General features: G+C 39.3%; 1 protein-coding gene and 1 non-coding gene across 8 annotated transcripts in view; both read right to left on the reverse strand.

Annotated features, from left to right (window-relative positions):
• LOC122803484 (galactosylgalactosylxylosylprotein 3-beta-glucuronosyltransferase 1-like) overlaps positions 1-25,712 on the reverse strand; it is a 783,044-nt gene that overhangs the window by 277,023 nt on the left and 480,309 nt on the right. The gene's annotated exons all lie outside the window — the stretch shown is intronic.
• On the reverse strand, positions 3,824-3,896 carry TRNAT-AGU. Its single transcript has one exon. It is a non-coding gene; the product is annotated as a tRNA-Thr (tRNA).

A 25,712-nucleotide genomic window follows, 5' to 3' on the forward strand; every position in this document is an offset into this window, starting at 1 on the left:
GACATTTTGTGGTTTCATACATTTGGGTTCGATAATAGATTGTTCGCTGTTTCTAGTGTTCAATCATATAATATGAACCCAAATAAATCAGTGGTAACAAGTTTGATATTATCTGTGATATCAGTCAGATTGCTTAGTGTTCTAAGACTGTAGTTCCTCACTGATTTCAGTGGGTCTTCAGACCACTCACATATAAAAAAGTGACCTCTTCTGTGGCTTCAATGAGTCTTCAGACAGCTTTGTTCATATGGTCATAGGTATTTACTAAGCATTTGATTTGTGAGGATCAAGAAGGATTAAGAAGTCTAGCCTTACATTTCATTGGCAGTTATTAGCCATTATATTTAGCAAAGCAAACAACCCAAAGATGGGCGAAAGAAAGATATGTTGGGGTATTTACAGTTTTCCTCTATCCACGAGGGACAGTGATGATAAACTGGATTGAGTTTGTGGTAACACATTCATTCATTCAGATTACATTTGAATAGAGGAAGACAAGTACTTTGCTTTAAGTGGCTTCGAAGATGGTTCTGTAGACCTGTCCCTCCAACATCTTCTGTTAATTTAGCATATGACATTGAGGTCCCTTCAGTGAGTTCTTATGATACCATTAGAGTTGTGAATAAATAATAGGTCTGACAAAATGGAGTCTGGTGAGGGTCTAAGTGCAAGGCAGAGGGCAGTCCTCAGCAGTCTGTATGATACTGAGAAGAGAGACAAGATGTTGAGATGGTCTGCTTAGTTTTTATGATTTAGGCTAATGAATTTTTTAGTGAGAAAGCATTATGTTCATTTGAGTTATAACAAGTGCTTGGACACGAACATACTGAAAAGGGCATTATACGCAATGATTGGCCTAAAGAGTGCCTATTACAGTGGAATGATTATATTCCTGGACCTGTATGCCATACTTTTAGATATAAGCATTGTGATGAAAAAAAACTTCTTTGCAATAGTGGATACATGTTGATCAAAGGACAATTCATTGTCACCATAGATTCCCATATCTCTAACTACAGGGTAATTTTTTATGGGTGTGTTGTCAATGTGATAGTTACAAATGAAGTCATGCTTGCTAATGGATACAATTATTTATTTTTTTGGCATGTAGTTTTAGTCCATAGTTTTGACACTCACTATTTTTTTGGGACAAGCCCCTTTGTAGGATCTGATGAGTTTAAGATGGTATCAAGTTTGAGTTTGTAGTCATCTGCAATGTTAGTCAGCCACTAACCATTAACATTAGCTTTGACCTTCAAGAACTAAATGCCAAGGAGAAGTGACCCAAAGACTAAACCCTGAGGTATTCCACTAGGGATGGGTCTTTTGGGGAGGTTGAGCCACCTACCTTTACTTCATGGGTTCTGTTTGTGAGCCAATTTACTATACAATGAGTTACATAGTAACTAACATTTAGTTGGGAGACTTTATCTATGATATCTATATCTATCTATATATCCTTCAGCATAAAAACAATGGCTGTCTCTCCTCTGCTACTTTCCTAGACCTATCTAAAGCATTTGACATGGTCCCACACAAACAACTTATCTCTGTCCTCAATAACCTATCCTTCTCACAATCGGTCACCAACTGGTTTCAGAGTCACCTGTCTGACTGCCAACAATCCGTTGTATGGCAGAATGACATATCTCCCCAACTACCTGTCTCCATAGGGGTTCCCCAAGGATCCATCCTTGGACCCCTACTCTTCTCTGTTTTCACCAATAGTCTAGCCTCTGCCACCAAACATGGCACACTCATACAATACGCAGATGACTCAACCATCATCTGCTCAGCCCAGTCCCTACCCAAACTGCAAAAAGTCACACAGGAAGCCTTTTTCTCTGTTGAAACTTGGTTATCCAGTGCCCAATTAACACTCAACCCAAACAAAACTAAACTACTCATCTTCCAACCCACCAAACATACTCAGAACAACTCTCACTTTAACATCACAGCAAAAGACACCACTATATACCCAACTGAACACAACAAATTGCTAGGAGTGGAAATAGACAATAAACTAAAATTTGACATTCACATATCCTTGACCATAAAAAAAGTCCACAATAAACTAGGAGCGGTCTACAGAAATAAGCAACTTCTCACCAAAGCAGCAAAGATTTCAATAGCAAATTCCCACCTTATCTCCACCCTACTTTATGCCTGTCCAATATATACCAACCTAAGGCAATGCGATTTAAACAAGCTAGAGACCTGCTACAACAAAATCGCCAAATTCGCCACAGGGGCATCCTACCGTAGTCACCACTGTCTCACTTGCTGAACTGGGCTGGCTTGAACTCCCTCACCTCCTTTAATGGTATCAACTCTCACTTGCCCACAAACTAGTAAATCATCCACTAAATGTCCCATCCCTCCAGAATCTACTCCAACCCTATCGCACCACCAGACCACTAAGATCCAACAACAAAAATCACTTGCAGATCACTAAAGCCAATAACTCTGCTGGTGAAGCACTATTCTCTTGCACCATAGCCAAATTATGGAACTCCTTCCCACCCACAATTACCTCCATACCATCATGCACCCACTTCAAAACTTTACTAAAAGCGCACCTAAAAACATGCTGGCTATGCCCTTGCAACTCCCACTCTAATATCACCCACCCCATCCAACCACTACCTTTCTTTCCACTCCACTAACTACCTTGATTATAACAAGCTCAGATGCTCATAAGCCAGTACTTATTATACAGCAGGAACTTCTTCTTGTAACATTTGTTAATGTCTGTTATGTCCTTCACAGATAAAGATTCTAGTTGTCTACTGATGTACTATGTTCTTCATCTGTAAATATGTTGTAAGTAATTGCTATGTAAATTGTTAATCGCTATGTAATCCAATGTAACTACTGTCTGTTTATTTTAACTGTGGAGCTTTTCTCCCCGGGCCTCTGCTGAAAATGGACCTACGTCCAGTCAGACACTCCCGGTCAACAAATAGAAATAAATAAATAAATAAATATCTGAGTGTGGGATGATTATGAATACCTTTTTGAGATCTAGATGTGTGGTGTGCAGTGATATGTCTTCATTCATTGCTTCAGTGACTTTTTCAAAGAAGCCATCCAGGTTACGTAGGCAGGACCTGCCTTTGACAAATCGCAACTGGGTTGGGCCAAGAGTCTGTAGGTTACCTATATCCTTATTTATCAATTTCATAATGATCCTTTCCATTGTATGTTATCCAGCTCTGTAGATGTAGTGTTCTTGGCCTTAGCACCTTGAGAACATGTCCTAGGGAAATTGGTGAGGGGATGTAGAAGCAGATATGTAACCTGAAAATAGTGTAGGTGAGATTAGGTGAAATTAGAGTGGCATTTATCTACTATAGATTGGCTGTGTCCTAGCATTGCAAGAAGGTTCTCGGGTCTCGGGATCCTGCGGCTGGGGTGGGTGCCTGCGAGTCTGCATGTCCTCCCTGTGGTCGGGTGGGTTTCCTCGGGTGCTCGGTTTCCTCCACATCCCAATCCGATCCAAGGTGATCGACTTCTAACAAAAAAAAAAGAAAAAGAGAAGAAGAAGAAGAAGAAGATTGGCTGTGTCCTATGGGTCTAAGTGTGCAGTGTCATCTGCTCTTGGTACCTTGCAGTGTTCAGCATTGTTTCAGTGTTCATAGGTTCATAGATTAGTACTAGGCTAACTGTCCTTGTGGGCCATTTTAAGCCTAGCTAATTACCCCATGTGAGGATCAAACCCTGCACCTTGTATCTGTAAGGTAAATACCTTAACCATTATGCCAACCTCCCACCCCAAAGTCTGGTATGCAACCTAACGTTCATGTTTTTTAAGGAGAGGTCCAGGCCTTGATGAGATTTGAACTCATGTCTGCTAGTTTACTAGACCAGTGCTCTAACCCCTGAGCTATAAGGCCTACTTTTCTAACACAAAGAAGGCTTTATGGTTGTCTTTCACGTGACTGGCTGTTTTTACCTCATACCTGTCTTTAGTTGATCAGAATTCCGTGTTTCCTTTAGAAAAAGCATTTTAGTTACTTGAGAGTTAGATATTGTGTGTGTGTGTGTGTGTGTGTGTGTGTGTGTGTGTGTGTGTGTGTGAGAGATTTATTTTTTGAATTAGGCATTATATGTATTTCTGAAGGGGCAGATACATCTGTGCAGCTATTTACATGCACATAGAGCTTGGGAGTAATGGATTCTGCATAAGCAGTGGGACTGTCACAATGGAAAGGGCTTTTGAATTTAGCTAGGTCGTCATTCAGTTTTTGTAGATTAACTTTCACAGTCTGTCAGTACTAAGGTATTGGCGGATACTTCAGGCTTCATTCTTATGGTGACCATAACTAAGTTGTGGTCTGACTTGACCATGGAGAAAGTTGCAATTGGTGGGAAGCAGGACTGCGCCATGTTGGTAAAAATGAAGTCAAGGATATTATCACTCCTGTTTGGGATACAAACTAATTGGCCCAGAAGGAAATGTTTTTCTCAGTAATAACATTTCTCCAAAGATAGATGATTATATGAATGCCATGCTAGCAAATTAATATTAAGCTTAAGTGCTCTAGATTCTGAAGAGATATTCAGGGTGTTTAGTACTAAGACTCGTGATCCCTTGAAGTAATAATGATCTCACTGTCTAGCAGTCTTTCCTTGCATATTCGTTATCCCTTTAGTTAGTAATATAGTTAGTCTTTGCTTTGTAGAAACAAGATTATTCTCTGTATTAATAATGCACTCCCTAATTTCTAGCCCTGCCATTTAGCTACCTAGACATACTTGCACATAGCCACATACTCAAACACACACACACGCACCCGTACACACATTGTTTTTCATTAACAGCAGTAGTACAGCAGGCCATATTGCTCTTGATACTGAGTTAGGAAGATGCACACTCCTAGATTATTACATTTATCCAATTATTTATAATTAAATAGCATCAGTTTAACAAAATATTACCCTAAAAGTGCCAAAGTGGTAATATTACTTAAATGACTCAGTCTGCTGGTTTAGAATATGGCATACTGACTTTATCAATGGAGCTTCTGGTTACCTTTGTCATTTTTTACTTAGATATATGTGCCACTGTCTTCATCTCCATCATTTTACCATTACCCAGTAACACACCAGATGAGTTATCACATACTGGTACCTGCAGATAAATAATACTGCTGAGTACCTGGCATATAATACAGTTTCTGAAAATGCCGTACCATGAGTGTGACTGTCAGTCAGTCATCTGTTATCAGAAAGTTGAATATGATGTTAAGTTGAATAAATGTAAATTATTAGTGCACACACAGGCTCAGAGATAACTAATGAAACACACACACACACACACACACACACACACACACACACACACACACACACACATACACACACACACACACACACACACACACACACACACACACACACACACACACACAAACATGGATATACTTGCATACATACATACAAACTCCCACATAGCCTACACACGGTTACATACACACTGACACATATAGCACACACGCACACAGACACACAGGCATAGGCACCAATACATACAACCATAGAGACAAATTCACACACACACACACACACACACACACACACACACACACACACACACACACACACACACACACACACACACACACACAGGCAGTCTTTTTTTTCTGTCTTCTCCATGGTTGTTGTGCAACTGAGGAGTTGTGTGTGTATATGTATATATACATGTGTATATATATGGATCTACTTCATATGGTCGACATTTCAGAATGTTGACATTCATATGGCCAAGACCATATGATCGACATTCAAAATGTCGATCATACAATAAAAAATAAAAATCACAAAAAAACTTACCTTCATGCTGCTAGCAGGGGGACTATGCCACCTTCACCCCCCGTGGAGGATTCCGCCCACCACACCCCCTGGAACTTAAATATATCAACTCCGAGATCACACTACAGTGCAGAAGATGGAAATCTTTCCAGTTCCGCATGGTCGACATTTCGAATGTCAAGCATATGGTCTCAGCCATATGAATGTCAACATTCTGAAATGTCAACCATGTGTAGGGAACCCATATATATATATATATATATATATATATATATATATATATATATATATATATGGATCACCTTCAGTTTACCGAAACGCCGATTCGCCGACACGCGGAAGAGGAATGCGAAAGGACCGGCAACACAGTTGACCGACATGCTGAAATCCTGACAGCTGGAAGACCGACAAGGGGAATGTGTAAGCGCGACTTGGTAAGTATGCGATAGTGAGGGATTTAGGATTAGGGAGCGGACAGGTAAGTGTGCAATAGTGAGGGATGTAGGGTTAGGGTGTGTGAAAGGTGAGTGTGCGGTAGTGTCGGAGTTAGGGTTTGGGTAATGTAAGTGTGTGTTAGTGACGGGTTTATGTTTTAGGGTGGGTTAAGTGAGTTAGGGTTAGGGTGCAGGTAGGGTAAGTGTGCGGTAGTGTCGGACCTTAGGGTTAGGGGTGGGTTAAGTGAGTTAGGGTTAGGGTGCAGGTAGGGTAAGTGTGCAGTAGTGTCGGACCTTAGGGTTAGGGGTGGGTAAGTGAGTTAGGGTTAGGGTGCAGGTAGGGTAAGTGTGCGGTAGTGTCGGACCTTAGGGTTAGGGTTTGGGTTAGGGCTAGTAGATATGTCATGTAGTGTACTGTGTTGTTTATGTGTAGTGTGTCGGTGTAATGGTGTTCGGTGTTTTGCGTTGTCGGTATTTGTTGTTGTCGGTCTTTTGGTGTCGGTGATTTGTGTTTCGGCGTTGTGGCGTTTCGGTAAACTGAAGGTGATCCATATATATATATATATATATATATATATATATATATATATATATATATATATATATATTTATATCTGTATGTATAAGGGGATTTGTGCAGTATGGGGGTGCAAGGAGCTTTTCACTATGTAGAAAAATGCCCAAAAGTTTGTTCTTCATCTGGATGAGGTTATGACTAGTCGTTTTTGTCTGTTTGCAACCTTGTCCAGGTGTAACTAGATGAATCATAATGGAAGTGTACAACATATGTAAACTTTCACGTGAGAGGGCTTTTTCAGATGTAAAAGATTTCACTGAAACTTGTTTGATATATAATGCTGCTGAAACTGCTCAATTTTAAAACTAAGCATCGAAAAATAAGAAGTAATTACTGCTTTACTCCAGATGATATTTACCTTTTGTTTCTTAATTTAAAGAGAGCACTTCATTTCATCCAAGAGAGTTATGTACAATTGGCTTGATGAGCCATTTGCTTTCTTTTAGTAACAGTTTGTTATCAAAATCACATTTTCCATAGCAGTTTCTAAAATACAATCTAAAAACAGGTGCATCAATTATCGTACAATGTTTATCAAGAGTATTAATGCATGTGGTATGATTTATATCTAACATTCCTCTTAATTTTGTTCCTTAAAGGCCTGACACCTTATTTCTCTCACGCTGGAGTAAGCTTATTGTCTGTATTTGCACTCATATTTCATAACAGGGTATGTAAAGGATTATGTTTCTTTAATGAGTTGGCAGACAGTAAAATCAATAGACTAGTATTATTATCACAAGGCTGGGAGCATTATAGGATTTTTGTGCAGCACACTGTAAAATGTTTGTAAATATCACCTTTAAATGTCAGTAAGTTGCTTAGACAAAGTAACTTTGTAATTCTGGAACCCAATTTTAGAGAATGAGACAGAGTTGGCTATATTTCCTTTCCGACTTGGTTGGCCCACATAAAGTTTGAGCTACCTGCGGATATCCATGCAATGCATATATTCATCCCTACTTGAATAGTCTGGGAAGAAAACAGGCAACTCCAGTTTATCTCAGTGGACAGATTAAACATATAGATAGGATTGTTCACAATGCACTTCGTCCTAATGGAGTTAAGGTAAGGAGGTTTTACAGATAAGTCTTGAATTTTGGTATTTTTCTGGTAGAAGTAATGGCTATTTGGAAAAGTGTCCTTCAAGAGAAGTTCTTCAATTTTACTTTAACAACTTCAAAAGAAGGAAGGTTAACGTGCATTTTTAGTGAGAAAGCATTGTGGTCAGTTGAGTTATGACAAGTATTTGGACAGGTACATGCCAAAGGGGGCATTATATTCAATGATTGGCCTAATGAGTGCACAGTGGCATGATTATGTCCCCAGACCTGGAAGCTATACCTTTAGATATAAGATATGTGATAAAAAAGGACTTATTTACCACAGTGAATATGTGGTGATTAAAGGACAGTTTATTGTAGTAGACCAGAGTGCAAGTGAAGTGTGCTGTAGCTTTAAGAAGCATGTCAAGGCTGTACATGCATGTATAAATCCCAGACATGTGCACTCCCTAGTGCCATTTTGTAAGAGCAGCCGGAGTGAGAGCCTGCATAATTGCAGTTGTTCATTTGTATATAAGTTACTTAAGATAAAGTCAGTTAACTTCTATAGTGATGCGTTTGTATAAAATAAAGCTGCTTGAACCGAACCCACAAAAAACTCTTCTACTGCGTCCAAAGTAGAAGAGTGACATGGTGTCAGAACCAGGATCAAAGAAAATAATATCCAGAGCCATGAGGTGCAGAGACGACAGTGATGGTAAAACCAAGAGAAACGAGCACAAACAGAGCCAGAAAAGAATCGAAGGTAATGAGAAGTAGCATGGACTGTTTATTTGATAAAAGAGACAAAATGGGGCCTTACAAGGGCACAAGCCACATTACTGAGCAAGCGGAAGGCACAAAAACATTAACTGAAAGAAATATTTAAAATAAAGGTATTTGAGAAAATGATTAACAGTAAAGCAAAACGAGCATGTTAAAGATAAAACAGTTACGTTTAAAGCAAAGCAAGTGTGCTTAAAGCAAAACTGGGCAAGTTTAGAGTAAATTGGGCACAAGAAAAGTACATTGGGCATGAAGAGGGCTTAAACAAGCAAAACAAATGTAATAAGGGCAAAAAGGGCATATTAAGCAAAAATAAAGCAAGGTGACTGCATGTGTTTTGGCAAAATGCTATGTTTTGGCATAACTATGATGTTGTATTGTATCAAGGGCATAACTGAAGTTATTCCAAGTATCTCAAAGTGTGAAAAAGTGCCTACAGTGTGTGCTTATTACCATGCATGTATTTTGAAGAGTTTATTGTGTGCACAGTGCAACTGTTTCGTGAAATACAGTCAAAGTATAGCCATTTTGAAAAGTTTCTTATGCTGGGTGTGTCTGTTTGCAAAGTACTGTCATTATAGAGTGTTTCTGGTACTGTAAAGAGTTGCCTAGCAAGGTACCGCCATTTTGGAGACATTTCAGTGTGCTGTGTGCAGTTATTCGTAAAGTACAATTACTTTGAAATGTTATCGAGTTTTGGGCAAGAGAGGTCCAGTTTATTTGTATTGTCTGCTATTTGCTATGTTTCTTATCCTGATAAGAGATTATTTCTTTCAAAACAATGTTACAAGAGTATTATAATGCCAAAGAGTTTATTTCATTCGCATCGTAAAGTTATTTGAGATGTTTCTTAACATGATGGTAAATGACTTTAGCATTTAGCCTTCCAAATAATATTACAAAAGTCTTAAAACACCAGAGAAGTTTATTTTGCAGAGTCCAACTATTCAAAGGTACTACGAGTTTGTCCATTAGCATAATTTTGAAAAGCCCAAAAGAGAGAAAATTCAGAAGCACAAAGGCATTCGACAAAATTACAAATACTGGCATAAGTTTCTGGCATATGTGCATGTCTGTGTGTCTGTGCTTATTTGCAAAACTGGTATGTGTTAATATGGCAGATGGATTTTGAAACCCCCTAACACTTGTATTTGATCAGAATATTGCAGAAAATTGGAGAATATTTCAGCAAGAGTATGATATTTTATACAAGCAGCTTATGCAGATAGTGATGCATGCACTAGGGCATTCATTTTGCTAAACCTAGCTGAGTCAGAGGCTATAGAAAGAGACCATTCATTTGTGTATGCACCTGCAGTATATGAAGAAGAGGGTGAAAACCATCATATTGTTGTACAAGGTGAATCAAGGGAAGACCCAGAGTGTTTGAAGTACAAGTTTAGAGAAATGTGTAACCCCCAGACAAATATTACATTAGAGAGGCATTTGTTTTACACGAGATATCGGAAGCCAAGGGAAACATTTGTAACTTATATAACTGACCTGAGAAACAGAGCTACGACATGTCGGTCTGGTGACTTAAAAGATGAGTTGATAAAGGACAGGCTTGTGTGTGGTATTAACAGTGCTGCTGTGAGAAAGATTTTACTTCGTGACAGTGATTTAACATTGAGCAAAGCCACAGAAATTTGTCAAATCCATGAGGTGACAGAAAAACACGAGTATGCTTGCGAGTGACAAGAGCATAGGTTCAGTTGGCTCCAGAACAAATGTAGATAGCATGCAACACACAGCAAACTAAAGCAGGCCCAAGCACATGGCAGCTACAGAGTTTTCAGGGAAGACACATGGTTTTCCAATAAGTTCTAAGAAGGAAGTTTGCTCCAGTTCAGTGCAGTACAAGCATGAATCAGCAAAACCCGAGTCTAGATTTATTGTAAACTGTCGCACTTGTGGTGCAAATCATGAGTCTAAAAGAGAGAAGTGCTTAATATTTGGTCAGCAATGTCACAAGTGTAAAACATGGAACTATTGCCAAAAGTCTTGCAAATCACATAAGCCTCACATGATTGTAAAGAAATATCACACAAAAAAACAAGTTGATGAAGTAGAGCCAAAGCAGACAGCTTTCTATGTGGATAGTGTGTCAGTACTTGATGAGAAAGTTGATGCAGTGAATTTATTAACAAGGAGCAAAATGTTTTGTACTGTCCAGATTAATCGAAGATCCACAGAGCTTAAAGTAGACACTGGTTCAAAGTGTAATGTTATACCAGCAGACACATTTGCTAAAGTGAGAACTAATGATTAACTCAATGTAACTAGTAGTCCGAGACTTGTTGCTTATGGCGGTGAAGAAATTCAAATCAAAGGTTCAGTGGTGCTTTCATGTTATTTGGCCGAGAACTGTTACAACTTGTTATTCTATGTAGTCTGAAGACCAATGCAATCTTTATTGAGTCTCAGAGATAGTTTGAGGATGAATTTGCTTTCTTTTGGAAAAGAAGTTCATAATATAAGTGCATTTCCAAGTTCTAAATTTTCTGAAGCTATTTTGAGTATGCTGATGTTTTCGATGACAAGTTAGATGAGCTTCCAGTTGTGTATTCCATGAACTTAGACCCAGAGGTTACCCCAGAAGTCAAACCAGCAAGAAGAGTTCTGATAGCTATGCAGGATAAAGTGAAGGCACAGCTGGATAAAATGGTGCAGCAAGGTGTGATTTGTCCAGTCACAGAACCAACTGAACAGGTATCATCCATGGTAGTAGCTCACAAAAAAGGCTCAGACAAAATCAGAATATGTACTGACCCACGAGATCTGAACAAAGCATTAAAGAGACCAAATCATCCAATGCATACGGTCAAAGAGGTTGCAGCTTTAATACTGAATGCCACTGTTTTCTCAGATTAGGATGCAAAGAGTTCATTTTGGCAAGTGATGCTTGATCATAAATCTTCATTTCTAACTACGTTTGCTACTCCATTTGGCAGATACTGATTCCTAAGGATGCCATTTGGAATAAATTCTGCTAGTAAAGTCTTTCAGCATACAATGAAGTAAATTTTTTTGGGTTATCCTTGTGCCATAATAGTAGATGATTTATTGGTCAGAGAGGCAATGGTGAAGCAGAGCATGATAGAAACCTCAAGAAAGTTCTAGACAGAGCATGTGAAGTAAACTTGAAGCTTAATCCTCTAAAGTGCAAATTCAGACTTCCAGAAGTTACCTACATGGGCCATTTGTTCATGAGTGTAGGCTTGAGATCAGACCTGACCAAGCAAACAGCTATTCTTGAGATTTCAGCACCAGATAATGTACAAGCTCTACATCATTTTCTGGGCATGGTCAACTATTTAGGCAAGTTTATACCAGACTTCAGTGAGTTGACAGCACCTTTAAGAGAGCTAACGTGCAAAAATGTTGTATAGTCATGGTTGGAACAGCACCAGAAGGCATTTGACATCCTTAAGCAGAAAAGTGCCACCCCACCTACTTTAAGATACTATTATGTGAACAGACCAGTTACCCTTTCCTCTGATGCTTCAAAATTTGGTCTTGGCGCAGTTATACTTCAAGAGGGCAGACCATACCTGTCAACCTCTTACAGCAAGAAATCTTGACAAAGCCATCAATAAAAGTGGGACAAAGATCCAGATATAGGGAAATTTTTAACTATTGTTCTTACAAACTTAGAAAGGTGATAGAATAACAGGTTTTGAGTTAGCGTGAATTTTCTGAAGGGTAGGAAATCTGAAGTTCAAATATCTGTCATTATTTTCTAGCTTCAGTCTTCAATGATTTATCACTAATTTGCCAGAAAACCACAATTTTATGAAAAATGGAGCAAAAATATTAGGCAAAAATCTGGACATTCTGCGAAAATCTGTATAGTTGAGAGGTATGGGGCAGACCAGTAGCCTATGCATCTAGAACACTAATTCAAACTGATATACAGTATGCTGAGATTGAGAAGGAGCTTTTGGCAATAGTATTTGCATATTCCAAGTTTCATGATTATATTTATGTTTGAGCTATTCAGATTGACATTGACTATTAACCTCTAGTTACTATTCTAAAAAACCCTAAGTATTCAGCTCCAGTGAGATTACAAAGTATGATGTTCAAATTGCAAAAGTACAATTTCAAAATGGTCTACACGAAAGACAAATTGCTCTATCTGGCTGATACTTTATCCAGATCACCCAGAAATACAACAGAACAACTTGACAAAGAGAAATTTGACTTTGATGTGATGTCAGTCCATCATTTTTTTACCTCTAGACTTAATGAGTTGAGGGATCACACTCAGACTGCTCCAATTTTGCAGAAGATCAATCGCTACATAAATGTTGGATGGCCATCAAAGCAGTCTAGTGTACCACCTGAAGTGCAAACCTATTTTCCTTACAGAGATGAATTGTTGATGGAAGATGGCATTATTTTCAAAGGTCCTAAAATTGTTTCTCCTGCTTCCTTACAACAAAAGTATATCCAGATTTTGCATCGTGGTCACCCGAGATCCGCATCCATTAAGAGAAGAGCAAGAGAATTAGTATTTTGGCCTTCCAGTGAGTTACACTGAGGTTAACATTTTGCTGGCAGAGTTTATCATTGATACTTGAGTGTAGGATAGTGTTGAACACCTTTGTAAGATCCAGATATGCAGCCTGGACTGATTTGCCTTCATCCATTGCCTCAGTGTCTTTTTCAAAGAAATTGACCAGGATAGCTAGGCAGGACCTCTCCTTGATGAATCTAGACAGGGCCTCTCCTTGATGAATCTAGGCAGGACCTGTCCTTGATGAATCTGAACAGGGCTGGGTTGAAGATCTGTAGATTAAATTTATCCCTACTTATTAGTTCCATTTTGATCTTTTCCCTTGCCTTACAGATTAAAATGGTCAGGCTAATTACCTGGGTCCATTGAAGTCCCACCTTTGCAGAAGGGAATGACTATTGCTGTCCTCCATTCATCTATCACAAAGCCTGTTTTGAGGTTAATATTGAAAAACCTCTGTAGGAGGTCAGAAAAGTTATGTTTTATGCTAACCAGTAAGTAGCTGGTTTGTTATTCAGCTACACAGATGTAGTGCTTTTGGCCTTAACTAGTGCCTTGAGAACTTATTTTTTCCAACATTTGAGGGGGTTGTAGATGTGGCTATTTCATCTAAGAGTATTGGAAGGGAGAGAAGGGGTAATGTTAGGGCTGAGTTTGTTGGCCAGTGGTTTGGCTATATCCTTGCAATCTGAGTATGTAATATAATTTACTATTAGCTCCGCACAGTGATGGCATTGTTTCTGAGATTGATAACACAGCTAAAGAAGACTTTACAGTTATTTTTCACCTGGGTGGCTATTTTTACCTCATATCTGGCTTTGCTAGATTTGATCAGGATCTGGTGTTCCTTGTTTAGCTCCGAGAGTTTTTGGCTTCTTGACAGACAGATTTAGTTTTGCATGCAATGTTTTTTTTTTCTTTTGTTATAGAGTCTGTTTATTTTTGAATTTGGAATTGTATTTATTGTTTTGGGGGGACCAGATGCATATATGCAAATATTTTTATGTGCATTGAATGTTGTAGTGAAGGTGTCCACATAAGCAGTGGGGACATCCAGCCAGAAGGGGCTTTTAGATATAGGCAGGTCATCACTCGGTTTTAGTAGATTAGCATTTGCATAATTTCTGAATGCCATGGTATTCAAAGATGATTTGGGCTTTAGAGTAATGCTTTGTGTGATATACTTGTGGTCTGATTTGACTAGGGAGGAGGTTACAGTTGGTGGGAGACAAAGCCATCTCATATTAGTAAGGAGCAAGTCCAGGATTTTATCTCCCTTGGTTGGGGTGTGGACTTACTAGTTCAGCGAGAGTACATTGATGAAGTCTATAAATCTCTGGGCATCCATGCATGAGGATGTACAAGTCTCCCAGTTTATGGAGAGGTAGTTGAAGCCTCCTAGGAGAATGTTTTGGCTTAATGCATAGAGATTCCATATTAGTTAGGCAGAGGATGTGGGCAAGGGGACATAGTCCTACAGTTAGCTATAATATGATGAGGGGGTTTGTTAATAGCAAATTAGACATTGAGGAAGTTCAGGCCATTATTTTGTCAAACCGTGAAGTGTCTTTTTTTAAGAATATGGACACACTGAGATAGGCATTGAAACCCTGCACTAATGGAATGCTTTCAGTGGTCTTGAATCAGGTCTTTGTGACAATGCTTATATCAGTGTTTTCCACGGTAAGGAGTGCTTGTATGGAGTGGAGGTTTCTGTTAAGGCTCCTAGTGTTGAGCAGCAATGCATTAATGTTATCCAGGTTCTGTTTTGTTATGTTGGAAGCTTTAGAAGACTGACATTACTAAAAAAGCTGTAATGAGTTGGAGAAGAATTTACCTAATATACAAAAATCATGGAGGAGAGGAACAGGCTATCCTTTGCAAAGGAGTTAGGACAGTCTACCATCTCTTCCTTGGCTGATGATTATCCCCTTACAGTGACATCAGAAGCTAAGCCAATTGTTGAATCAATAATCTTTTGTTCATACTATGGTATCATTCCTGGTGATGGTAGAGTGGTGCTCAAGGCTAGTTTAATGTCAGCCTCAGACACATATTCCTACATCTCCCACCATTCTCTCTTTATATATCCAGTAATGTACATCTCACGTCCTTTAGTCCAATGTGTACTATGACTTTGAACTTCCAAATTCATGCATCTGGAGCATTTCTCCCCGGGCCTCCGCTGAAAACAGGCTCTGTGAAACCTAGTCGGACTTTCCCGGTCAACAAATGATAAATAAAATAAAAATAAAATAACTGTCATATGTGTATTTGTGGTTCAGGGCTTTGAGTGCTTGCATAATGTGATGAATCCTGGCACCTGATAGATAACTGACCACAATCCTTTCCTTGCCTGGTAAGCGGTGAATTGGTGTGTCTCAAAATGGAGTCACTTATGGCTAATATATATTGCATTGTGTGGGGGTTTGCCTTACAGACATTTGAGCTGAGTCTCTGTGACTCTTAGATGCATGTCTTATGGTGGGTGTTGCCTGTGATGTATGTTTGTGAGGTTGCTGAGGGTACTCATTTCTTTGGTTACATTCCCGAGACCTTTGTGGTTTAGGAAAGTTTGTTTCAAGACCCACAGCATACATAGGTCTGACTTCAACCTCTGTTGCAAGTAATGCCCACAACTAGCCTAGAAATCTTCTGCCACCAGTAGGAACCAGTAAACTAATTATAGCAAAACCTCACCAATTTAGCAGTAAAAACAATGCAAACAGTATCAATGCACTCAATATTAAGCAAATAAATCAACAGTCACTTAGCCTGGTCAATAGCTTAAGAAGAGAGACTTTGCAAAATGATACTGACAATACTTAATAAATGAGGAGAAGGACACAATTATGTTGTGAAATTATTATAAGGTGAGGACAACAACAGATACATTGGGTTTAAAAACACAACTAGAATAGGATTGGTGTGAAAGAAAACTAGTGGATTTAATGTAAACAAAAGACCTGAACTAGCCAGACACACACTCACCACATAAAATAAAAAGTAGGGTTTAATACCAACAGTTAGGTCATTTAAATGGCAAAATATAGTGCAACCATTTACTGGAATCACTGGCATAATTTGAATAAAGCAGTTGCAGAGTATTAAAATGAACTTGAAAAACAGATCAATAAATGAGAAATGTTCACTTATCTTTGTAGTTGAATGTAATGGAACTATCACAACCCACAAGCACAATGTAGTATTCAAGTATTTGCAGATTCACCAATTTTTGGGATAAATTGAGATGTAATACCAAAACATGGAGAGACACACACACACACTTATAATGACTATGTTTTTACTGTTACCTTTGGCTCCTAAAACACTTATAATGACTAAGTTTTTATTATTATTTTTGTCCCCTGGACCTGCTGACCATCAGATCCCTCAGCTATTGATTTGTCTATTTATTGCACCACTTTAAGTGACAGTTATAGTTTGGTTGTTATATAGGCGGCCACCAAATATTTCTGATACTGTCCTTAATCCACCTACTTGACATAAGAGATGCATTCTGACCAAAACAATAATAGCCAGGTACCTGCATACTTCCACATGAGTTCTTCCCACTGAAATTTCAAGACTCAATGGTGTGAGTCGTAACACTCTGGGGAATTAAGTGTGATCGACCCCTAATCGGGAAAAGCCGAAAAAAGAAGAAGAAGTAGGAAATATACAATAAGTCTGAAATTGCTGTATGTCAGAGAACTCCTCTTTTTCTAGCTACTGCATTCTCCAAGTTAGTATATAAGTAGTGAAGTGTGGGGGTACTGTAGGCTTTACTCCTGCAAAAAATGTTTTTAGTGTATAATAGCAAGCTTTTCCTTCCCTGGTTTATCTGTAGGGCGACACTTATTTTTTCAGACTTTTGGAAGTCTCACTGGTGAGTCCTGAATTTCTGATAGAGTGCTCTTGCCACACAAATGGGTTGATGACCAAACAGTATGTTAATTGTCCTCCTTGGTAGAGCTGAGTACATGCGCCATCTCATATGTTACATGCTATAGTACCCAGCTTCCACAAGGTGGCAGTCTAACAATGGAATAAGTAACCTCTGTCCTGTAAGACAAGGAAGTGAGCATTGATCAGGTAGTTCTATCCTCCCTGGAAAGCTCCTGAAGTCCTTGGCACTAGCTGATCATAGCCAGCCTTAGTCATAGGGTGACTAGGTGGCTGCCTAGGGCACCACTCTAGCAGGAACACTTTTCCACTATTTATTTTCTTTCTTTATTTATTTTGTGTGCCAGAGAAATGGTTCACTTAAAATATGTTGAATGAACACAGTAAAAAAACTGAAAAATTAGACAAACTGTGGGAAAAAGGAAGAAAGAAGTAAACTATATGGTGTGGATAGACCAGGATAGGGTCACTGGGTGATGTGGGGGGGGGGCACTGTGGAGCCCTTTTGACTATGCCAGTTGACCAAAGACCGTCCCTATCTGTAGCTGATTGCAGTCATTTTATTGCAGTTCATTTGCTGTATACAGTTTTAGCTTTGTCTAGCCTCCTCCAGCTATTTATGTAACAGTGGACAGAGCCACTAGTGTATGTTGGATCATTTAGGTTAGAGCTAAACTGTGCTACAGAGTTAGTTGTGTCTATTCTTGCTTTGGAGCTCTTATTCACCTTTTTTTAAATATGGTTATGCATCCACCACTCACTTAAATACTTCTTCAGTATTTCGTTATAGTCACTTAATAAGGAAACATGTATCTGTTTGCTTTTCTGCAACTGATAAAGTCTATTCTTATTTCAAAACACTTAACTAAAATTTTCATAAAAGTTGTAATATAGGTACAACAATTTCATAGAACTTTGTTTTTTATAATGCCTAAAAACTGCATTGTTTTGCTTCCATTTGTTATTTTCCAAAAATTCACTATGGCTTTCATTTTAACAAACTTACGAGACAAAGAAAAAATGTATTGTTTTGTACATTGTTGCTACTTTTTCATGTCCAATAAAGTAACTTAATATGTTACCATACAAATATGTGACCAAAGCTAATTTAAAATATGTAAGCGTACAACACATATTTTGTATGATAAAAGTATACCACTAAACTGTACAGTCAGTGCAGCCTGGAAACATTATCGTTGTGTTCTAGAACTGTGGAAGCAAATGTGCATTTGTTGTAAAATCATTATAAAAAGAGCTGCTAAATTATTAATGCAACATTTAATACTGGTTTTGTTTGCTTAGGGAAGTATTTCTCCTTGTTCTGGTCTGTTGTCAATAATGCAGGTTTAACTTTTTATTCATCAGAGAAAGACAGCACGACTTAATTATCTTCAGCTTTAGTGATCAGCCCTGACATCACATCTTTTACATATTCACTTTGAGCTATTTAACTAAAAAGAATAGTATACAATTGTTAAGTCCTCCTCCTGGTTATGCATTACTGCAAGATGATGTGACTATTTAGGAGGGGTGGGCCATAATATTGATTTGAAAACAGATACTGTTTTCTGTTGATTCTTTAGGTCATGATTCTCGTGAGTCAGAGCTTTATTCATTCCACATGAGTACTCATTACTGGTTTCCTTCTACAAAGAACTGATTAAATTGACTTACCTCATCTGAAACAGTTGAAGAAGGAAATATTGTAAAAGAAAGAGGGAGAAAAACATAACCATCAGGGTGTAACTGTATATAGGTGGCTGAGATGAAATTCCTTGAATGTCAGTTGCCCATAGTCAAAAAAGCTGAAGAACACAACAATGTTCAGGAAACAGGAAATCATTGCTGGTGCTATTTCTAAGTGCAGGCATGCAGTGATTTTTTTTTTGTTCTGGGGGTTATTGCTCCCTTCTTTAGTTGGTGTGACCATGGTATATATATGTTTGGGTGGTCAGGGAGTGCAGGAGGGCTCACTGGCATGCAAAAAAAAAAAAACAACTTCAAGTTCAAATGTTCACCCTTTGATGCTTTGGGCATTATTTTTCAGTGTTTCTGATACTCTAGGTTTTGCTACTTAGCTTCTCATACTAGAATCCCATCATGGTGGAATATTACTAAATCTCTTTTTTCAATGATGTCTGTTTTGCTTCTTGCACAAAAAATAAATATATTTCTGAGGTTTTTAATAGTATGTTAATGCAGGTAATTAAGTAATCCCAACTGCTACAGGGCACTCCTTTATTAGTAGCAGTGATTATCTCACATAAAAAAGGAGACTGGCATTTACGTTACAGTGTAATTTTGTGTGTGTGTGTGTGTGCATGCATGTCTGCATGCACAAGTGTGTGTGTGTGTATGTGTGTATGTGTGTGTGTGTATGCATGCTTTTGTGGTTGTCAATAAGTTACAGTGCACTATTAATGCGATTATTATATTGTTGGGGAGCTGTTCAGTTTTGGAGGAAGCAATGTGGGGTTTGCTGACAATATGCATAAAGCAAAGCACATCTGTGCATCATTGAACTTTTTTCACCTCAAGAGATAGCACTTGATTTTTTTACAGTCATAATGCTGTCATAGTATTAAAATAGAAAGGAGTGAATCAATAAGGTGATTGAAGAACTGTGATGTCTGTCCAAGCGAGAAATGCAGTTACCATTAGTCTTGCAGAATAATGAACACCAGCTCCTAATCCTTTTAAATGAAATGTATGGGATATGCAAAATAAAAATATGCAACTCTTACTTTATTGCATGGGTTTCTGGAAATTAACTATATAAGTAGATGGACCTTTCAAAGTCATATGGTGAATTTTTCTTTGTTTGATAATAAAATTCCCTTTTTCTAGGGTTGCAGTAGTTCCTATCATGAACACTACAATTTTGCAGGATTATTTCGTAGGTAGTGTCCAAAACAAAATTAGATATGCAAGCAATAATGCCCAACAGGGTAGGCACTACAGGGAAATAATAGACTGCCCAGGGATGCAGTGAGACCCAACGCCACACTTCCTATGTACACCTGTGATGTTTGTTATGAAAGTAAAAGAATTAATGACAGCAGTAATATAGTTCATGATGTACCTGTCAGAAACATATATATATACTGTTCTCGAACAAGTCATATCATAAGCAAGACATGTCAAAGATCTTTTAACAGTAATCATATAACTCTCCTTTAATTTTGAGCATAGCCCAAGTGCCTGCCTTCTCATTTGCACTCACATGAGTGCACACACACACACACAAATACCGATTGACGGATGGACACACACACACACATAGACACACAAATACCGATTGACAGATGGATGGACACACACACACACACACACACACACACAAATACCGATCGACAGATTGATGGACACACACACACACACACACACACACACACACACACACACACACACACACACACACACACACACACACACACACACACATATACACACACAGAACCCTTCTGGTGATTGTAATGAAAGTGAAATAATCCTGCTCTCTTTAAGAAGTCTCTTAGATCACACCTCTCTTCTCTCTGGCAATGTATTTCTGCCTAAATAGTACCTCCTAACACTTGATCCACTACTATATCCCTTTGCAATATCACTACTTAGGAGCTCTCTCTGACTTGCTGAATTCAACTGCTTATGCCTACAAAACTCCAAAAAGGGATTGTTTAAGCTCCATACTGTTTTGGCATCCTGCAGACTACAAGAGCAACAGAAAGGAAAAAAAGAGAATTTAAGTATCTCCATTTTGCTTTTTTCTTGAATATACTGCATTCTGCACTTTAATTAACTTGTTTTTTCACTGCCTTGCATTTAATTTAACTGCATTTACTGTATTTAAACTACACACTCAAGTATGCTAGCCTGCACTGTATTTAAAGTACTTTTATTGCTGTTTTAAGTGTTTTTTCTCTGCTAATTCAAAAAATTGAAACAAAAAGTTCTAGCTTGTTTGCTTGTTTTCCCACGTTTTCTTGTTTCTAGAATAGTCCGGATACAGACTTGCTGTATTCAGGACTGCATTGTAGTTTCTGAGTTCCCCAGACCTCTCTTTGTTAGAGGGAAGCCTTTCTGCTTATCTAGCTCTGAAATTGTAGCTTGTTGGCCGTTTGGGCTGCATTTCTATCCCTTTTAACTTTTTGCTTTAAAAGCCCTTGTTTGCACGGGTTTGCGTGACACGCAGTGCCGCTAAGCTAGGGTAAACTATTACCGGTGCTAGAATGTCTGCTTTCCAATTTTTCACTTAGATCTTGCTAGTTCTCTTCCCTCTCATACTTTAACTAGCTTTTTCATCTAGCACTTTACCAGACATCTTGTAGCATTCATTGTAATACATATAAGTATTACCAGCACTGAACGATCTATAAGGAAATAGTACTTATCAATAATACCCACCCCTCCAGGCATGTCTAAGGTTCAGTTCCATGTGCTTTCTCCAATTAACCTGGTGAACCTGGGCATTCTGAGGCAATATAGTAACTGCCTCATGTACACTGATAACACTTTCCTCTTACATCCCAACACTCAGACTTGTGAGGGATGCAATTATATATCTAAACTGGAAGCAATGCACTCTCCAGCCAAGACTGGAGTAGCTGGTCAAGAGGAGAAGGTCAACACCTGTGCCACACCACATGGAACACATAGCCCTCCAGAACATACACCATCACAGCTCTCACATAAAAACACAAACCACACACCCACCTTCGTGGAAGCTCTCAATAGAAATCTACCCAAACAGCAGAGATCTCCAAGGCAGAAATGCACTTGACCACCACAACACAGCATAAATCATGAGACACATAGCTCATCTAAACAGTGTGCTACTCAACCAAAATACCTAAGACAAAACAGCCTGCCCAATGCACTAGTCATAGGTGACTCAATAGTGAGGCACACATATGTCCCACTCACTAGATTGAATAAGGAGAAGGTAGCAGTCAGCTGCTTGCCGGGTGCCAGGATCTGTCATATAATGCATGCACTCAGGTCACTCCACAACAAGTACAAATATGACTCAGTCATTGTCCATGTTAGTGCAAATGACCTGAAACTTACCTCCCTGGACTACATGAAAAAAGACATGGAGGAGCTCTTGGATCATGTGGTCCAGGCAGTTATGACCCTAGCCCTGAGCAGAATTATATCATTGCTGAGAATGCTACCACAGTATGAGCAGAAAATGATTGACTTCAACAATTGGCTAAATTTTTGGTGTCATTCTAAGGGGATAGAGTATCTGTCTGCCTGGGATGACATGATTGACAGACTTTGATGCTTTGCCAGAGATGACTTGCATCTGTCACCCCTGGGATTCAGTATACTGGCCATAGCTCTTGCCACCCCTGTAGTGTCTTTTTTAGGTGGTGTTCCAAAGACCAAATTACCACCATAACAGCTATAAATAAATGCAATCTGAGGATCATGCTGCTCAACACTAGAAGTCTAAATCTCAAGATGCACTTGCTTGAAGCACTCCTTAAAATGGGGGACATTGACTATTTGTACTGTAACAGAGACCTGGTTCAAAGCAGCAGAAAGCATCTCTCCACTACCAGGCTATAATTAATTCCACACCTTTCATCCCCAGAACTCAGACCAAAGCTCCAAAGGCAGTGGTGTCATCATATTCATAAAGGATATGCACACCTCCAGACTGGTAGCCCAACATAACGCATCAGAGATACTTCAGGTACAACTAACATCGGGTAAGACAGCAATTCAGGTCGTAGCCTGGTCTAGTTCCCCAACCACATCCCAAGACTCTCACTCCATGTTCCTAAGCACCCTGGAATATATTACCCTCATACTGGGTGACTTCAACTACCCCTACCTTAACTGGGAAAACTACTCATGTACCAATGCACTTGTCCAATGTTTCCTGGAATTCATTAATTCCAATGCCCTAGACCAGCTCATTCTTACCCCCACTAGAGGGAGCAACATCCTTGACCTGGTTATCACTAACATGGGCAACCGTTGCTCTACACCAGTAGTCAACTCTTCCCTGGTTAGACCCGACCACAAACTAATCACCATGGATATCCACATCCCACCCACACCCCCCGTAAAGGTAACCACCATGAAAAACTTCTCCAAAGATAACTTTGGGCTCATAAAAACAGAGGTGGCCAACTTCAAGATACCCATGCAAATGGAGAATAGGTGCATGAGTGCCAAATCATACACCAATGCACTGTACGAACACATACACAAATGCGTGGAACTCGGCATACCCAACAGAATCAAGATGCTGTCCTCCAAAAAAAGGAAGACAATCTGCTGGTCCCCTGCCATTAATAAACTCTACAACAGAAGAAAGAAAGTGTTGCAGAAAAAGTGAAGTCCCAAGACTGGAAAAACTCCTTTACTAGCCTCAACAGAAAATTGAGATCCCTCATCAAATCCTCTAAAGCTAGCTACGAGAACAACATTGCAGCAAATACTAAAGATAATCACAAGGCCTTCTATATTTATGTCAAGAATATCCATGACATTACCCAGGTTTGCTCTGAGCTACTGCACAATGGTACCTCCTATATCGAGCCAACAGATATTGCCAATAGACTGGCCGACAGATTCAGTGCCAACTTTACCCCTCTCTCCCCACCTAAAGGACATATCACAATACCAAAAGAATACCAGGCACCCAGTATTACTGCTGCGCAGGTTAAAACTGCACTGTCCAGGGCCAAGACTACAGCTTCCATGGGACCTGACAATATCACTGGCTGTGTTCTACATGAACTACAAAGTGAACTGGTACCACACCTATGTGCCCTGTTCAATCACAGCCTCACAACAGGCTCTGTCCCTACCGAATAGTGAACTGCTACAGTCATCCCTCTCCATAAAGGGGGAGTGACTACAGACCCTGGGAACTATCGCATTAGCCTGATGAGTCTGATATGTAAGGCTAAGGAGCGCATCATCATGGACCTAATAAATAAGGATATAGGGAATCTCCAAATTCTGGACCCCACATAATTTGGTTTTGTGAAGGGTAGATCATGAGGACTCAACCTGGTTGACTTCTTTGAGTCAGTCACCAGAGCTTTAGATGAGGGCAAGGTAGTTCACACAGCTTATCTTGATTGGCCAAAGCCTTTGATACCGTTCCCCACTCAAGAATCATAGATAGACTCACTAAACTAGGCATCAACCCATATATCACTAGGTGGGTTGCAAACTGGCTCACAGATACAACCCACAGTGTGAAAGTAGCAGACTCCAAGTCAGACTGTTGACCAGTCATGAGTGGAGTCCCACAGGGATCGCTCCTGGGTCCTCTACTGTTTGGCATATACTTCTGTGAAGTCCAGGCCAACACGAAGGGTCTCTGCCTGACCAAGTTTGCAGATGATTGCAAGCTGGGAGCCATTATTAACTCCCCAAGTGATGTAGACATCCTACAGAAAGGTCTCACTGAGACCAACGATTGGTGTTAAAACCATTGCCATAAACTCAATGTCAAAAAAATACATCTTCATCCCCTTTGGTAAAAGCTTGGTTCCCATGAATTACCACATTGACTGTAGTCCACTGAACACTGAAGGAGTTATAAGAGATCTGGGAACACAGGTTGACAGCAACCTCTCCTTTCACCACCATGTAGCCACTGTGGTCAAAAAGTCCTTCTATGTAGCACACCTCATTACTAAGGGTCCCCATTTGGCATGTACCTCACTAGACACCTGCAACAAATGGAGAGGCCACAAAAGTACCTCACAAAGAGGATCCTAGGCCTTAAACACATGGTTCGTTCAAGCTTTTTTTAAAGTTGTTTCAGGTTTCAACTTTGTTACTTAAGAAGTTAACTTATGACTGTTTCTGCCATTTCACACTGAGCTAATCGGAGGAAGTTGGAGGAAGGGCTCTGAGCTAACGAATCTGAGATATATAACATTAAGTATCCTGTTTTTTGCTTATTTCTGAGTTGTTTATAGCACTTTTATTTTACTCACTGTGTGTGAGGTATAAAGTTGAATTTTCTAAAATTGTTAAACATCTGCTTGGGTTTGTTTCCCACTCTTCCCTCCCTCCCTCTTGGTATGTTGTTTTTATAGTTGGTGGCTTTGCAGTTGCCCACCCCTACTGTAAATTTGATCTGGGACACTCCTCCCAGTCTAGTGTCATTACCTCATTCTACCTATTCGAGGGAGAACATTTGAGAAGGCCAACCCAGTTAGCTTCTGCTCCTCCTTTCCCCTTTCCACTTTGCAAAAAAAATAAATAAATTTCTAAGCTTGTTTCCTGACTTTCCCATAAGTTGTCTAGTCCAGGTACAGATTTTCTGTATCCAGGACTGTTTGTAAGCTTCTGAGCCCCCAAGCCTTTCTGTGTTGGAGGGAAGCCTTCTAGCTTAATTTTGTTTCTTAGAACTAGCCAGTTTTCTAGTTTCAGCACTCAGATATGTTTCTTTGCGCTCACCACTTGTTCAGAACTCACTGTAAGCACTAAATAAGCTGCGAATTACTACAGCACTCAACTTTCCTCACTTGTCTAGAGAAAAACAGTTTTTAGTACTTAATAAATAAGCACCTATCCAGGCATGTCTAAGGGTCATCTCCCAGTGTTTTCTCCTGTCTATCTGATGAATCTGGGCATCTTGGGGCAATGCA

The sequence above is a fragment of the Protopterus annectens genome, chromosome 5.part1 (assembly GCF_019279795.1).
Source record: "Protopterus annectens isolate FY-2018-M chromosome 5.part1, PAN1.0, whole genome shotgun sequence".
Classification (NCBI taxonomy): domain Eukaryota; kingdom Metazoa; phylum Chordata; order Ceratodontiformes; family Protopteridae; genus Protopterus; species Protopterus annectens.